The sequence below is a fragment of the Echinops telfairi genome, unplaced genomic scaffold (assembly GCF_000313985.2).
Source record: "Echinops telfairi isolate 266 unplaced genomic scaffold, ASM31398v2 ScPeMD7_8;HRSCAF=38, whole genome shotgun sequence".
In the NCBI taxonomy this organism is placed as follows: Eukaryota; Metazoa; Chordata; class Mammalia; order Afrosoricida; family Tenrecidae; genus Echinops; species Echinops telfairi.
In genome coordinates this window covers 6393993-6412016 of record NW_022103905.1, presented here as the reverse complement: position 1 = coordinate 6412016, position 18024 = coordinate 6393993, and the positions used below count along the sequence as shown (strand labels likewise).

At 43.5% G+C, this 18024-nt stretch overlaps 1 non-coding gene across 1 annotated transcript; it reads right to left on the bottom strand.

Annotated features, from left to right (window-relative positions):
- Positions 1-16944: 16944 nt before the first annotated feature.
- LOC115868211 lies at positions 16945-17104 on the bottom strand. The gene has a single exon (XR_004045477.1). It is a non-coding gene; the product is annotated as a U1 spliceosomal RNA (small nuclear RNA).
- Between the last annotated feature and the right edge of the window lie 920 nt (positions 17105-18024).

Sequence of the window (18024 nt, the reverse complement as noted above, 5' to 3'; positions counted from 1 at the left end):
TGGGCTCCTTTCTTTAACCCCGTGTTGTCTCCCAGCTTCTTCGCACGGTGGCACCCTCTTGAGACTGCGGCCTCGGCTATGTTGTCTTAAAGGGTGGATTTCATTGCCGTTTCTTCCTCGTGGGCTGAGCTTTAAACATCTTTGTTATGACTGTTATTATTTCAATCTGATGGGAAAATGCTGTGAAGAACAAGGCGGCAGTATTTTGGTACTCACACCTGCTTGCCTATTTCGCCTCACTGTGTCAAGTGCCTCCTGGAGAGCAGGGCCCTTGCATTGAACTTCCCTTCTCAGGGTCTGAGTTAGGCTGCTGCTCTGTCTCTGGTGCTGGTCCTAGGAGTGGATTGTGGGAGGGCAGCTTATGCTGATTTAGGAGGCCATGACCTGGGATGGAGCACTCTGGAAAGACTCAATGCTCTTGCTATCAGATCCTCCGAGAAGGAGGTGATTGCTGGCAGGAATAAGGAGAACAGGCCACCTGGTGGCTCTCTTCCATCCCACACAGTTGGAAGGCCAAATCTCCACTCCCAGCTGTCGGGACCTACTAGCTGATCTTGTGCTTGAGGCTTTGTGGGAGAAGAGGTCCCTGGTTATACAGTGTAGGTGCTACAGTTGTGTCTGGGGGTTGGGATGCTGGAAGCAGCCAAGAAAGGAACAGAGGAGCGATATGAAGATAGCTTTCCATGCCATCCCCAAATGCAATAATGTAGTTCAGCCATAACTGACTGTTGAGCTTATGTGGTCATAGAATGGCTCTGTGGTTGTCACGACACCAAACGCCAACTCAGGTTCCTGCATATGAATTCTGGAAAAACTCAGCGACTCTCCTAATGCTGTTCAAAAGACGTCGAACAGCACCGTGAATAAGAATTACAGCAGAGTACATCAAGCTCCATGGCTTCTGGAACATCTGGAGCAAAGTACATTAAGTGGAGAGTAAAACGCACACTCACCGTGGGTATTTGGGTTTGTTTTCTGTTTCTAGAAAGGGAATAAAAACAAATTTTTTTTCCCTGTAGGGATTTTAGTGATCTGTCCCAGTGCTAAACTGAATGCCTCATCAAAGAATTACAGCCATCATTTCTCTGTAGGAGTGGATTCGCCTGTTATGTGTGATTAAGATTTTGTCTTGTTCTCTTTGGAGAGTTATTCTACAGGTAGAAGCGTCTATGCCATCCTGCGCACACCAGGTTAATCAGTGCAGCATTAGTTATCAAAGCAGGACCCCGGGAACAAGCCAACGGCGGACCACTAGAAGACAGATTAAATGATAATATCTCCATTCTCTGCAAGTCTATGCATGCAAGAACAAAGAGTCTTTCTTTACGTCTGGAAGGAAATACTCCAAGGGGTTTGTTAGTGGAATACTGACACCAAACAGAGTATACAATAGACAACCTCGGAAGCCATGTATGTGTGCTTCTAGACACATACACTTTGGAGGTTTATGAGACCAAGACACTGAACAAACTTATCTGTAGCCATCCACTGATCTCAGAGACATGTTTATGCATGTTTTGTTTGGGAGCAAACTCACACGTGTATGAACTGGGACCCTAGATGCCATACATTTCAACTTAACTCTCACCCACAGCAACAATGACTGTAGAGTTGATTTCTACTCCTGAAAACCCTGCGTGTGTGAGAAGCGAATTGTGTCCCCCCAGATTTCCAGTGGCTGATTGCTTTGTAGTAGGTGACCAGGGCTTTTGAGTGGGGCACCTCTGTGTGGACTGGGGCCTTCAATGGCGTAGCAAGCAGTTGAGAATGTGAATGATTTGCATCACTCCCAAACTCCCCAGTCCTTGAGTTTAAGCCCTCAGGAAGGTACTGCTGCTTTTGTTCGCTTTCTCCCAATACCCAATCATTAAAAAAAATTGTGTGTGTTGACTTCTATCACCTTTATCTCACAGGTCTTCATCGCCCCGTGCCCGGGGCGTGCTCCCTTAACTGGCCATCCATCGCCAGCCTGGCGCCCTTCCTAACTGTCTGCCATCCCACGGTTCTCATAATCTGCACAGAGTCGGGCAGCCACAACATGTATGTGAGGGAATGTTTCCAATGCAAACGAGGGACACCAAAGAAGACTTCATAAATGGGAAGGCTAAGAGCTCAGATTATTATAAAGCTGATCATTCTTCCAAAATTAAGTTTAGTTTTAATGGAGTTCCCCCAAAATGACAACTGGACTTTAACTACTTTTCTATAATCAGGCAGGCTGATTTTTGAGTTCTTATGGAAAAATCAGTGTGCTAGAATGACCAGGAAGCTTTTGAGAATGAGGAATAAAAATGGAGCAAGGCCTTTCATGGATATTATAATTATTACAGTGTGATGACAGTTAATATGGATTAATATTTACCAAATGAACACACAAACAGAGCAATAGAATAAAATCAGATATTAATATAATACTTAAGAAGATTTAATAGCTCATAAAGGTTTCATATGACAGCAGTGGGGAACATTTTTATTATTTAATTTGTGCTGTTGGACAATTGGATAGCCATCTGGAAAATAATAAAGTTGTATTTCTCTCAGTTTTCATACCAAAATAAGTGCCAGATGGACTATCAATATGAAAATTAAGCTATCAGAGTTCTATGGACACTAGAAAAAGTGTTTAATGATCTTGGAATAGAAGAAGTCTTTCTAAGTGCAGCAAAATCTGGAAAGCACACCAAAAAAAACAAAACTAAACTAACAAACCCCAAAACCAAAAGATTGGTATACTTGACTGTGAAAATTCAACATTTCTACATGAAAGAAGCACTATAAATAAAGTCAAAAAATAAGCACAGAGAAATATTTGTAACAAACATGTGAGACAAAAGTCTAGCTCCATTAAAATATAAAGAACATCTACTAATCCATAAGTAGATCAGCATTTTAATAGAGTAATTGACAAATAAAATGGACAAATAGGTCAAGAAAGAAAATACCAATAATATTAGATGTGTAGAAGACTCCCTCTCACATAAAACACCAATGTAAACTGCATTTTCACAAGTAGTTAAAGAGCTATTTTCAATGTTTTTTTATCAACCTATATTTGGCAAGGGTGCTGAGGGACTGGCATTCATATATAATGGTGTTTAAATTGATGTCACCTCTACATTTTAAATCAAAATTTAAAATGTACATACTCTTTTACACAGAAGCAATACTATGTTTGGGGATTTCTCTTACAATAGCTCTGTTTGCACTGGTGCCTAGAGGAAGAGATGAGGTTCGTCTTTGTAGAGCGACTGTGCTAGGATGTGTTGCAAGAACGATGCATGGGTGAGTCCTTTCACATTGACTTTCCACTTGAACTCCTTCTCTGTCTCCTACCAGCTATGGGTAATTTTGTGACCAGGACCCAGCCTATTTCTTCTGCCGTCTGTTTTGTTTCTCTATATTCTTTACCCTCCAGGTTACTGACATTATTTGTCAGTGCTTTCCCACCTCCGTTTCTTTCTTTTATCAATTTAATTCTGTTGCTTGACATACAGACCGTCCCGAAAGCCTCTTTCTCCTCTTCCTCATCAAGTAGGTCCTAACTGTCCCTAATTATCTGACTCACATGCTCCTTTTGAAGATATCTTTGCACCCTCACCCCTACCCCACCCCCAAATGCCCATCTCCAGGAGGAAATCTCCGCCTGTGCGGACGTTGACGTGACCCTCTGCCACAGCAATTTCTGTCAATCTCTTGGATGTAAATGTCTTAGAATAAGAACACTTCAATATCACCTGTGTTAAGACACTATTAGCTTTCTTTATGCCCTAAGAACAAAAACCTCTTCATTGATTCTGATTATACAAGAAATATCTTGTTATTGTTGTTGCATGTCCTTGAGCTGGCTCCAACTCCTACTTAGCCTGTGTAACAGAACAAACCCTGCCTGGTCCTGCACCATCCTCACAATGGTCACACTTGAGTCCATTGTTGCAGTGCTGTGTCAATCCATCTTGTTAGGGGTCTTCTTCTTTTTCTCTGGCCCTCTACCAAGCATGATGTCTTTCTCCAGGGACTGGATCTTCCTGAGAACATGCCCAAAGTACCGAAGAGGAAATCTGGCCATCCTAGATTCTAAGGAGCCACCTGGCTGAACTTTCAACACAGATTTGTTCTTCCAGCAGTTTGTTTACACCAAGACTGTAACTGAAAAGCATTGAATCTTCTTTAGTCTTTCTTATTCATTTACTGTCTGGTGTTTGGATGCTTGTAATGCAATTAAAAATACCATAGCTTCGGTCAGGTGCACATTAGCCCTCAAATGTATATCTATGCGTTTTAATGCTGCAAAGAGATCATTTGTTTCATTTCACTTCCTAAATGCTGTTTACATTGGTATTGATTGGGTAGCAAGTTAAATGAAATCCTTGACAACTTTATTCTTTTTTCTATCATGATGTTATGTCAGGGTAGCCAGTCCCTAACAAATCATCACCGGTCCAGTAGGTGCCATTGTACAGCGATAATAAATAAAAGTTATAGTAAAGTCATAGAGAATAAGGAGAGACAGAAGAGAGATGGAAATAATGGAGTCAGACACATTCCATGGTAGCATGCTCACCTCAGCCCCACTTGGTGGCTCACATGAAGATGAGTGGGCAGGAGAGAGCCAGAGAGAGTGATTTATTGTTAACCAAGGCTTATATATCTTTTGGGGTGTGCATGCCACAGGAAGGGGCTGTACAATAGGTATACACGCAATAGGAGGGGGATATACCATAGGCACAGGCATAACAAGAAGGGGATGAGCTAGGGGTGTATACATGAGAGGAAGGAGTATGACTAGAGGTATATATGTGACAAGAAGGGCAGACCCTAGATTCATGATAACGGCCTAACCTTGGTCACCCTTGAGTGGGCTTGACCTCCCTGGGCTCTCCTTCAGGGAAACAATCTACTACTATCCTTATCAGAAGGGAGTGGGCCCTACTTACTGTGGGATAAACGGTGGTGTCTGCTTGCTCTAGATGGCTGATAATCCTTAGGGAGAATAAACTCTGACCTACTTTTGTTGACCTCCCAGTGTATAGTCATTTGCCACGTGTAGCAACCAGTTAAGTTTGGCATATATTTGAGGGAGACAACTTGGGAGAAATCTTCCTGTTTCCCACAATGCTACTGATTGGTCTAATTTGTGGATTTTCTCTTTTAGTTATATTGAGGTGTAATCCAAGTTGAAGATTGTATCCTTTGATCTTCGTCAGTAAGAGTTTCAAGTCCTCTTCATTTGCAGCAAGCAAATGTGTATCATCTGCCTGTTACAGATTGATCTGGATTCTTGCTTCAATCCTGATGTGGCACAATACCAAATATGGTGCCTGCCCTTGTAGAGTCTGGTATAAATGTTACTAAAGAAAGAAGCGATTCTTCATATAGTCCAGCTTCCAAATGATTTGTTCAGCACACAAATGGGGCAACACTGATAAATACCTTTCCTTATTTTAAATCATGCCGTATCTTCTTGGTCTGTGTGCAGTTTCCATGTGAGCACAATGATGCATTCTGGAATTCCCATTCTTTGTAATTTTATCCATAATGATCCCTACACTAAAGTGCTTATGCATAGTCAATGAAACACAGGTGAAACATCTTTCTGATACTCTCTGCTTTTAGCCAAGATCCATGTTATGTCAGCAATAATACCCCTTTGTTCCATGTCCTCTTCTGAATCCAACTGTCATTTCTGGAAGCTCCCTGTTGATGTATTTCTTCTATCAATTTTTTAATTGTCTTCAGCAACATTATCACACTTGAGTGATAATGATAACCTTTGATCATGTCTACATTTCGTTGGGCCACCTTCCTTAGGGATGGGCACAAATCTGGGTCTCTTCTCGACAACTGACTGGGTAGTCAGTGACCGAATTTCTTGGTATAGAGGAGTAACTCCCTCCAGTGCTGCATCCATATCATGAAACATTTTAATTAGTATTCTATCAATTTCTGGAGTTTTTCCCCCCCTCCAAACCATGCAGTGCAGCTTGGATTTCTTCTTTCAATTTAATCAGTTTTGGTCTTATGTTATCTCCTGACATGGTTGAACGTTATTCCATTCTTTTAGGCTCAGTGACTTCATGCATTCTTTCCATATTCTTTGGATGCTTCCAGTATTGTTCAATATTTTCTCCATAGAATTGTTCAAGATTATAATTCAAGACACTTTTTTCTTGTTTTTTTTTTTTTTCTGGCTAGAGAAATACTGAGCTTGTTCTTTCTTTTAACTCTAGGTCTTCGTACATTTTGTCATAATACTTTATCTTCGCAAGCTGCCTTTTGAAATCTCTTAGCTCTTTTACTTCACTTACTCCTTTCACTTCAGCTATTCTTTGTCCAAGAAGACATGTCAGCGTCACTGCCAACATCCATCTTTGGTCCTTCCTGTCTTTTGAGGTTTCCTCATGTGTGATGTTCCTGATGTCATCCCAGAACTCCTCTGGCCTTTAGTCAGTCATGTACCATGTGTCAAGTGTACTACAGAGAGATGGTCTCTAAATTCAGGTGGGATATACTGTAAGTCATTTTGGGCTCTTAGGGATTTGTTTGAATTTTCCTCAACTTTAACTTGAACTTCCATAAGAGCAATTAACAGTCAGCTCTGAGGTTAGCTCCTGACCTTGTGCTGATGGTTGATATTGAGCTCCTTTCTCTATTGTCTCTTTCCACAGATATAATAATTTCATTTATGTGTATTCCATCTGTCAACGTCTCCATGTTAAACCCAGTAAACGCACTGTCATCGACGCAATGTATAGTGGTCATATAGGACAGAGTAGAACCACCCCTTTGGGTTCCTGAGATTTTAAGTCTCTATAGGAGCAGACAGTCTCTTTGTTCTCCCAAGGGGTGGCTGGTTAGTTCAAACTGCCGACCCTGGGGTAACCACTAACCCAGCAGGTCTCCTTAGAGTCCTCATGCATGTTTATGCAATGACTGAGTCATTGGTCTTGCAAAATTGTGTCATGTGTCTGCAGAATAATTTTTATCCTCAAGACTATATCTTCCAACTGCTGATCCTCCTTTGTCTCTAACTTTCTCCTTCCAATCACCAGTAACGATTAATCCATCTCGAGTGCATGTGTATCCATTTCAGGCAACAGAAGTTGGTAAAATGCTCCAGTTTCCTCATCATTTGGCAGTGGTTGGTGTGTAAATTTAATAGTCTACGAACTATAGGTGTACGAATATTATCCTATCTTGGAGGGTCGTACTTTAGGATAAAAAAATAAAAGATTTCCAATATTTTCAATTTGTCATTCTTGGCACAGTAGATCATATATGCTTGTCTGGCGATTATGTGACTCAATGATCAGTACCACTCCATGTCAGCACATGAATGCCTACAGAGATCCATCCTTATGAGTTCCATTTCCTTCTCCACAGCTTCCAGTTTTCCTAGATTCATACTTTGTATATTACACATTTTGCTCATCAGCTCATCAGAAATAGTTTGCAGCTATTTCTTCTCATTTTGAGTTATGCTACACCAACAAACAAAGCTCCTAGAAGCTTTGCTCCATTGCCGTCATTGAAGCTGACTCTACTTTGAAGACATAGCTCTTTTCCAGTTGCATTTTGAGTGTCTTTCAACTTGATAGACTCATCTTCTGGCAGAGTATCAGTCCCTGTGCTGTTGATAAGGTGTCCAGCTGCTGATATTCATAAGGTGTTCCAGTTTTCAGAAGTGGACTCCTTCATCCTTCTTCCTAGTCTGTCTTAGTCTGGAAGCTCCAATGAAGCCTGTCGATGATGTGTGACTAGTATTTGAAATGCTAGTGGCATAGCGTCCAACATCATAGCAGGGACGGGCCACTACAGTATACCAAGTAATGTTTACATATGTTAAAAAATGAAGATTCTCAATACTCACTCATATGCCTGTGTGTATATGTGTGTAAGTATTAGAATAAAGGCAAACTTTTTTTCAGAATTGTTTTCCTGGGCCAAAACATGCACATATTTAAATTTTGACATATGTTGCCAAATTTACTTTAGTAAGATTTCTAATTCATTCAATGCCATTTATTGAGAGCAGACTGTATACTCTGAACAGGGTGCTAAGTATTTAGGATATCACTGGCTCTCAAATGTACTCTGTTACACAAGAAATAGTCATGCGTTGGAGCTAACTCAACCATAATTAGGACGGTTTAGGCTTTTTGGTAGTCAGCAATATCAGATCCCTTCCCTTGTAGAGTCTGATACCAATGCTACTAAAGAAAGATGTGTAGTGCTTGCTGCTAGAGGGTACAGTAGAAATTGAACCTCACTGGGAATTTCAAGGATGGCTTCCTGGAGGAAGCAACATTTCAGGTGAAGCCTGAAGGTTGAGGAGGAGTTGACTAGGCCAAGTGGGGAGGGACGAGATCTTCATCCACAGCTTGCATGCATGCGGCTGGAGTGGAAAGGGCGGGGGGGTTGGGGGGTGGGGGGAGCCTTATGCAAGATGGGTAGGGACTATATAGCAGACGTATTTGTCTGTTTGTCTTTTAAAGGATTTTGTTGTTGTTCCAGTAGCAAGGAGAGAAATAATCAAGGTGTTAAGATCAGATTTGCTTTTTGAAAACATCATTTTGACTGGGCGAGGAGAACTGGAAAACTGACCTAAACTGAAGGCAGATCAACAAGATGGGTGGTTATTGCAGCAGGCTAAGGGCCAGATGACAATAGCTTGAATGAGCCGAGATGATAGATGATAATAGGTCAAGGCGGAAATACAGAAAAGTGAATGGTTTTATGCTTTTACCAGTTAGACCCAGTATCATTGATCTCTTTGACCATTGCCAATCCAAAGGTGTGTGTGTGTTTGTATATATCACATAGAATCATTTTATATGTGTATAGATGTAATTTTGCTTTCTTAGATTTATTAGTGAGGAACTCTGGCTATGCCGTGGGTTAAGTATTGGGCTGCAAACCTCAAGGTCAGCAGTTTGAACCCACCAGCTGCTCTGAAGGAGAGAGATGAAGCTGTCTACTTCTGTAAAGTTCTGAAACTCAAAAAAGTGGCCGTTCTATTCTGCTTTACAGTGTTTCTCTGAGTCATAACTGACTTGCTGGCAGCAAGTGATGATGATTAGTGAAGTTAGATTTTTTTTTATACTTCTTTGGTCATATTTATTTTTATTTATTCTTTTGAATGATCATTGGTCTCTCGGGAGAATGAGGATGCTTCCTACTCCTGTAAAGAGTTACTGTTTCAGGAAGCCCCTCTGGGTGGTTTGACCCTATGTTATATGGTCACGATGAGTCAACATCCATTCAATGGCAGAGAGTTTGATGTTTGGCTTGATACATCGTCTGGTGGTACTATGTGCTACGAACTGCAAGGTTGATTGTTCAATCCCACCAGGAGCTCTGCAAAAGGAAGACGAAGCTGTTTGCTCCCGTAAAGATTTAGTGTCTCAGTAACCCCATGAGGGTTCTGCTCTATCTTCTAGGTCCCCTACCAGTTACAATCGAATGGATGGCAGTGAGCTAATGGTTTTCCGTTCTTTGTCCATTTTCTTGCTGGCATATATGTCTTAAAACACATATATTTTGAGATCATTTTAGCTTTCTGGAAGAGTAGCAAAGATTGCACAGAGAATGCCTATGTCTCTTTTGCTTGACTTCCCCCTCTCATAACACCTTATTTAACCATACAGCAATCATCAAAACTAAGAAGCCCATCTTGGTACTCTACTGTTAATGAAACCACAAATCTATTAGATTTCACACGTTTTTTTCCTAATGTCTTTTTTCCCCTCCCTGTTCCCAAATGCAGTCCCGGATCCCATATTGCATTTAGTTATCAACTGGTTGATGACAGTTTCTCGGGTGTTTATGCTTTGTTAATGATTTATATAATCCAATGTTACAATGGTGAAGGACCCGAGTTACTGGTAAGTGCGAAGCCAGGGAAAACCTACACTAACTCAAAAAACAACAAAACACAACCGAAAACAAGTTGCTGTATATGCTGCCATCCTTTTCCCTGGTGAGCACGTGTTTGGGTTTGTAGGTTTGCACATGTGTATGTTTAAGTGTGATCATCAAATCCGTCTTTTTCTTTATTTCTGGCTTCACTATCCTGCTTAAAAGACCTTCCCGTTTCAAGGTGAGAGAACTATTTCTGTGAGTTATCCTCTGTGCCCTGTACAGCTGCCCATTTTCAAGTTCTCTCACACAAAGTGAGATGCCAGACAGACATGCTCACACGATTCCTCATTCTCCCCGCCCCAGCTTCACCAGATGGGCCGGTAAAAAGCAGTGCTGAAGTGGCACGGAAGCTTCAAAGTCAGCAGTATCAGAATGGCAGTGTCAGAAGCTCTCACTCCACTCTGCAGGGCCTTGACTTTGCACTTAACTTGGATCTTTACCAAGTTCTTCCCCGTGTCAATACCACTCTGTGATTGCCTTAGCAAACTTGCCAGATCATAAGCTCTCAGAGGGCAAGGGTCATGTCTAGTTCATTCCTTGTCATACACAAGTGGCTTGGCCGCCTTCACAGCCTCTGTCAATGCAGCACTTCAGTGCATTCATTCCTATGCAGTAGGGAAAAATAAACATCTAAAAGTTTCTACAAAGGGGAAAAAACCAAACCCAGCATACTGATGAACATGCAGCCCCCCTCCCCCCTCCCCCCATCCACCACCACCACCAAGTTTCCTGAGGTCTGGAAAGTGAAGGTCATCAGACCAGAGAGTCAGATGTAACCATGTTTTCTCATCAGGCAACATCGCTTCCATTTTCCTTTGTCTGCTGTTGCACCTTTTTCCAGAGAGAGTAAAGAACCCATAAAGTAAAACAAAAGCCTTCCATGCCGTGTATTTGTCTTCCGACTTTCCTCTAAGGACATCACGGCTGTATTTCATGATTTTTTTTTTTATCAGAAAACTTTGGTCTCAGTAGAGGGTCAATAAATGCTTATGGGAACCCATGAATTAGGCAGCGATACTGTTCTGATATTTGACTCAATAGTAACTACTTTGGTAATTAGTACCTAAAAGACTTGTCTTTTCAAAAATCTTTCTTTTTCTTAACATATAGGAAGAATTAGGACTACACTAGAAACCCACAAATATTTTATAGCTATCAGTCTCAGTTAATTATAACCAAGGCCCATCTTAGATTTCTCTCAAAGGGCTTTGTTACTGAAGCTGCATTTTCCCCAATTATCTTTTCGCCTGAAACCAGAGGGCAGTGTCCACTCAGACAGATGAAAAGCCATTTAAGATACATTCTTCAGGCCAGAAGCCAACAGCCAGGCCATGGGAAGTTTCATCTGTTCTATGAGGAGTGGGAATAAGAAAGTGGTTGAGACACCAGGGTAGCTCTGGAGAAAGTATGTTCAAAGGATATTGGCCCCAAAGCATAAGCTAAAAACACTCAGGTGAAAAGAATCAGATGATGGGGAGTTAGGAGAGTGGTTGCTTGGCTCCAGTTCACACACTACCTCACTCAGGACTGTACTGGAGCAGAGCCAGGCATGCACAGGTTGAGAAGGAGTGACAGGGTTCAAGATGGGAGTCAAGTTCACATCATTAGAGACTTATGTCCTGGCATCTAACTTCTGGTCTAAGGGTGAGTGCGGTGCTTTGTCCTCTTCCTCTTTCCTTTCACATCTTTGAAGGGCCCCTCTCGCTAGCTTGTGACCTCATGCAAATTGTTTTCTATTAATCTGTTTCCTCATCTCAAAAGCAAAACAAGGCAGAGAAAGAATGTGGGTAGACCAACCACAGCACCAAGCATCTAGCAGGTGCTCTTGTGACGTGCGTTAAGAGAAACTAAAGCTCTTTCCAGCTGCCAAGACATCTTGTGTAGCCTCATGTGCTCCAACCACTGCAGAAGCATGGGGGTGCTCAAGCAACAGGGCGGGGGTGGGGGTGAGGCGGCATGCTCCTTCCCGAGTTCTTGCCACATCAACTTCTCAGCATTGCGACCTCCTGCCTGTTTTGAAAGCACTGGTGATGGTTCCGCAGCGTCTCTTCCCTGGCTTCCATCGACCTCTCTGTAGGGCAGACCACCACTTGGCTGCGGGATCATAGAAACAACACAGCAGAATGCAAGCTGCCACTGGGCTCACAATGTGGTGGTGGTGGGGGAGGGGTGGCTGTCTTGTGGATTCTAAAAGGAAAGGGAGCAAACACAAATCAAACACAAATCACAAAACAAAGGCAGATAGGTTGAGTGAGGCAAAGAGCACAGGCAGAGGCAACCATTCAGAACGGGTTCTCCTAAAAACACATAGATCCCAATCAGGACAAAGCGCATGGAAAACTATTTTATGTTTCTATCAGAATTAACCCAGAAAGTCGTAGGAGTTCAAATCTCATCTTCTTCATTCCTCCATTCCTCCCACCTCCTTTTCGTTCTTCGTGCGTCTCTCTCCTCCTAGACACAAACTTCTTCTTGTGATTATTTCATGGGACTGAGATGGGTTGGAACCTAAGATAGGATGGATATAACACAGATATGAAATCTTAGAAATTCCGTTCCCTTAATCTGTGCTGTCAAAGATTCCTACCTGACAGAATCAGGAACTTTCCTCAGTTTGAATGTGAGTTTGAGTGTGCTAATAATGTAAGGGTCACTAGACCTAGGCTGGGATTCAGAAAGCATTGATTCTAGTTCTAAATCTGCCCTAGCTGTGCATGATGTTGGGAAAGTAACCCAACGTATTGGGGGACTCTGCTTTCTATTCTTTCTTCCTTGCTTGAACTTCAAAGTCTATGTCTTGGGCAGGTTTGCTGGATATAGTTGGGGAGATTGCATGCCCATTTTAAGGATCAGTGGGGGTTGAAATAATGCCTTTGCTTTGTTGTTGTTGTTTGTCCCCACAAAAACTTTGCCTGACCAGAGAGGGCAAACATAAACACTAGTGCCAGTTGTGGCCACAAACCTGTTCTTGGACAAATGTCTTCTCTGAAGGCAAGGCAGGAATAAAGAAGAGGGGGAGTGTTAGTGAGAGACTGGAAGCTGAGCTCCCAGTGAAATGAGCATCTTTGTAAAATGGTCCAGAATGACCCAAAGACAAGAAAAGTCTGCAAGAAGCAATATGGAACAGTTTAGGAGAGAGACGAGGAGGCTGTGAGCCAAGGGGGGAGAGTAATCCTGGGAGAAATCTGTGGACGGAAAGGGGAGTATCTATTCTCCGGATGTCATGGGGGCTTAGAGTTCAGCCCAGCCTCAGTTCAGAGATGAGACTTGGAGAAGCCAGCTAGGGAGGATGTTACATCCCCATTGAACTACAAAGATTAGGGAGCATGCTAGGTTTTGGCTGTGGTGGAGTGAAGGAGTGGGTTATGGAGTCCTGGTTGAGGAGAAGCCAGGGGAGGAAGGAACTAAGACTAGAGGCCAAGAATGCTCTGTGATATGTGCTTCAGGTAATGCACATCTGGGGTTGATCTCCTTTTATGTGGTGGAATAGAATTTGTCTCTTACAGACTGTACTTGCTGAGATAAAATGGGTGCATATCATACTGGATTGAGGCTGGTTGATAATCTTGCATTGTGTTGAGTGTTTCTTAAAGTGGAGAGAGATGTGGAAGAGAACTGGTGGGGGAAGTGGAAGGTCTATGAGGGCATTAAAGAGATGATATGCTTGATGCTTGCCATATCCTAAGCCTGGTTTATCCTAGAGCATGAGATGATTATGATGTGGAAGACCAGGCAGGAAATATAAAGAAAATGTTCAAAATCACTGCAGAGAATGGGGTAGGGGAGAGCTAAACGAATCCTTGGTCTGCCGACCAAGCATCACAGGGACCAGATCAGTTTTCTGGGGGCCAAAGAGAAAGAAGGTGGAAACATAGTGGGTAAAAAGTAAAGAAAAAACAAACCTCTTCCCCAAATCAATTCAACCACACCAGTCTAGGCAGGCAATTCTGATTCCTGGTGACTGTGTGTGTGGCAGAGTAAACGGCGCAGCATAGGGTTTTCCCGAAGCAGATCTGCAGGTCTTTCTTCCGAAGCACCTCTGGCTAGTCTCAGACTTCCAACCTTGTAGCCGCCCAAGCCTCACCCAGGGACTCCTTCAGAGCACAAGACCTGGGAAAAAGTGGAGAGATTCTGGTTGGATAGTCCAAGGAATGAATTGTTAGCTTTCAGTAGAAGCACTGGACAGAGGGTGGCTTTGACCTAGAACTGGGGTGGGGTAGAAGAGTGTCTGACCTTGAAGCTCATCCACAGGGGGCCGGCTTCAGGCAGGCAGGATCTAAGAAGCAGTCAGCAGAAGCAGGGTGGAACTACAAACTGGCTTCATGGTAAGCTATTCCAAACAGGGTCCAGAGGCCGGTGGATATTATATATATTATATATTATTATTATAGCTCTCTGCATGGAGCCTATAGCTTAGATGTCCACAAACTGTGGAAAAGGGCTTCATGTTCTCAGCAGTGGGTTGAGCTGACTCAACACAGGGTTCAAATATCTCAGCAGTACGTAGACCTACCAGCCATCCTGCTTCACTGCTTGGATTGGAAGCAATCTCCAGAAGCAAAGCCACCACGTGCAAGACATTTCCGCAGAGAGAGGAACTAGCAGTGGATGTGGCGTTAGACGATGGGCGTTAGACGGTGGGCTTCGGTCCTTCCTTGGTTTTCAGTGTTCTTCTTGCTTCTCTGAGGAATGCTTCAAGTTCACTGCCCTCCAGTCTATTCCGGTTCACAGCAACCCTGTAGAACAAGATAGAACTGGCCCTGGGGTCTCTGAGACTGGAACTCCTTACAGGAGTAGGAAGCGGTGCAAATGACCCATGTGCTTGACTGCTAACCGAAAGGTTGGAGGTTTGAGTCCATGAGAGGAACCTTGAGAAAGAAGCCTGGTATCACGTCTAAAACATCAGCCACTCAAAACCCAGTGAAGTCCATGTCTGCTCTAGGAAGACAGCCGTTGGAGCTGCCACAAGTCTGAACTGACCGGACAGGGACTGGTGTTTAGTTTCCTTCTCCCAGGCTGAGAGCAGTCTCCGGCTCTTTTTCTCTCTCCCACCCTTCCCTCCTAGAATTTATTGTGATATGCATATCACAAGATAGAGCACGGAATTTGCAATTCTTACCATTTAATGAGTTATGTGTACTCAATTATGCAACCACCACCACCATTCATTTCCAAAGCTTGTTACGTCCGGCAGAAACTTAGTGCTCATTAAGCAATAAGTTGCCATTTCCCACGCCTCTCAGTCCCTGGTAACGTCCAATTTACTCTCCGGCTCTATGCATTTACCTCTTCTAGGTATTGTATGTAAGTGAGTGGGATCAGACTAGTTTTCCTTTGGGGTCTAACATTTCACTCAGCATTGTGCCTTCAGCCTTCCGGCAGGCTGCTGCTTATATCAGACCTTTATGACGGAGTCATACTCTACTGCTACTGTGAACATTGGTGAGTTAGTTTATTGTGCCAATCTGGCTGATAAACACATGTGGGGTTAATTGAAGGATGGAGAGATAAATGGCTTGGTGAGTCTCACCTTTCGAGTTCTCGGGTCTCTTGCTCTCTGATGGTCGCACCAGGGTGCAGCTGCCTTAGCAGTTCCCTGCTTCAGCTGGCAAGGCTCACTTCCTGCAAGACATCCCCAAGGAGAAGCTGCATGGACCTACCCCAATGCAGCCCTGGGTGCTGGGGCAGCCATGTGGAGACCCCTGCCAGTGCTGAGATGCTTACACACCACCTGATTCGGCTTTCCTCCTGCAGTCGGCATTGTTGCATGTGTTTTGTGAGATGGAGGTGGACTTTGTGGATTGGTGTTGGACATGTGGGTTAATGTTGGACTTGTGGGCTTGGGCAGCACTGGGTAGGGATGTTTTCTTGATGTGCACTTAAACCTTGATATAAAACTCTCTTATACATGAGTCTGTGGATTTGTGTCTCTAAAGTACCCAGACTATCACAAGTGGTGTGCAAGGATCTGTCAGAGACTCTGCTCTCAGTCATTCCTGGCATATGCCAAGGTGTCGAGTGTATTTATGTTTACCTTGTTGAGGACTCACCGTACAGTTTTCTACAGTGACTGTACAGCTTTCCATCCCATCAGCCACAGACAAAGATTCTCATTTCTACACATCCTTACGAATGAACAATTTCTAGTCTCCATTTTCTGGGAAATAGCCCTCCTCCTGGATGTGAATGTGGTGCCTTGTGGTTTTGATTTGCATGTTCCTGATGAGTAATGATGCTCCTTTCCCTAATCACCTTAGTCTCAGTCTTTTGGAAATGTCAGCGGCTGGTCTGTGTGAATGCAATTGGGAACGGAGGTGCCTCCAGAGACAGCCAGACAGTTTGTCTCCGGGCATCAGTGCTTGAGCCATCAGCCCTGCAGATCCCTGTTCTGGGCGCTGTTCCTCAGAACGCCCAGAGTCTGCATGCATTACTGAGAACACTGATACATTCCGGTTGGATATGATTTTCTTCCATTGCGTTTGAGCAACGCAGAGTTCAAGAAGGGTGAGTGACCTGTCCAAGGTCCCAGAGCTGAGGGTCCAACAGCACACGTTCTTCGTACAATAGGGAAGTTAGGGTCCCTAAAGGAAATCGACTTCCATCCCTGGTGAATTGCTCACATGTCCTCAGACCCTTAAGTTGTTTTGCAACACAGAATCCTGCTGCTTATCATGAACTCCCATGGCTGTTGTTTGGGGCCACGGGGTTGATTCCGACCCATATTGACCACATGGGGCAGACTATAACTGTCCCTTCAGGGTTCATTTGCTGTCATCTTAACTGAGGCAGATAGATCCTCATAGGTCTGGATTTGAACTTCCCAGTCCTGGTTAGCGGTCAAGTTCTTAACTGTGGCGCCAACAGGGTTTCTTCTAAGTCCCACACCTCCATGAAAACATTGGTTACTTGACCCTAGTGTGAAGACTCCCATTCGGAGAAATTTCCCTTTGGTAAGTCCTCTCAAACTAAGATTCACAGCTCAACACAAGACAAAAAAACACGAGTAAGCATATTCTTTTTTTTTTTCATCAGCATGAACACAGTCCCCCACTACCACAAATTATGCAGTCGAGTTTCCCACATTTGGGGAAATTGCAGGGGTCAGCACATCTGGAGTGCAATGGGTGAGCCTCGCCCTGGGAAAACCACCTTCATAATCATGGTATCTCCCCTGCCAGGTAAGCATAAGTAAGCATATTCTTATGTTTCTTTAAATCTGCTATAAAACCAAAAATCTCCAATGAACCAGAAACCCTCTCTACAAAAATCATTATGTTAAAAATAAACATGAAACACTGGCTGGCGATCAACAAAGAATAATGGAAAATTTAAAACTTTCAGACTGGAGCAGTAATTATTCTATTGATCTGCAGGATTACAGCAAAGAGAAGGGCGTTGGGGCTGGGCTTTGACGAATGACTGTGGCCCTTTGGCTGAGAACTTTGGTGAGTAGTAAGCTCCAGGATCCCAGCAAGCACACCCCCACTCCCAGTGTAAGGTGTGTCATGCAGGCTCTACCATTTCACTAGAAACTTCCAATGCCTCCAAAGGGCTTTGAGACCGTGAAGGGCTTTTTTAATATAAAGGATATGTGGAACGTTGATTACAGAAGTTAGAATTTAGCCCTTGGTTGTTGCTAGCATTCTCAGAGTGCCAAGAACCCACCTGGCTTCTCTGTGGGAGAGACCTGGATTCTGCTTCTGTAAAGATTAACCTACTGCCACCGAGTAGATTCCCCAACTCCTAGCACGCTTCTGTAGGGTTTCCTGGATCATAAATCTTAATGGCAGCAGACAGCCTCATCTTTCTCTGGAAGAGCAGTTGGTAGCTTGCAGCCCAGTATTTACTGCACAGTCCCACCAGGGCTCTGCTCCGGGAATGTGAGCACTCACTACGGATGCTGGTGAAATGGTACCTTGTTCCTATTGACTGGGGTGCGGACTCACCGCAGGCTCTATGGTAGGAAAGGAACCAACAGCGCATCTGACCTCTGGGGAACAAACAGAGGTGACACCAACTATTTGATGACATTGACAATGTTAGGCTTTTCCATTTTGTGTTTACATAATTTTCAGAACCCTTTACATTCTGAATGGCCTATGGGCT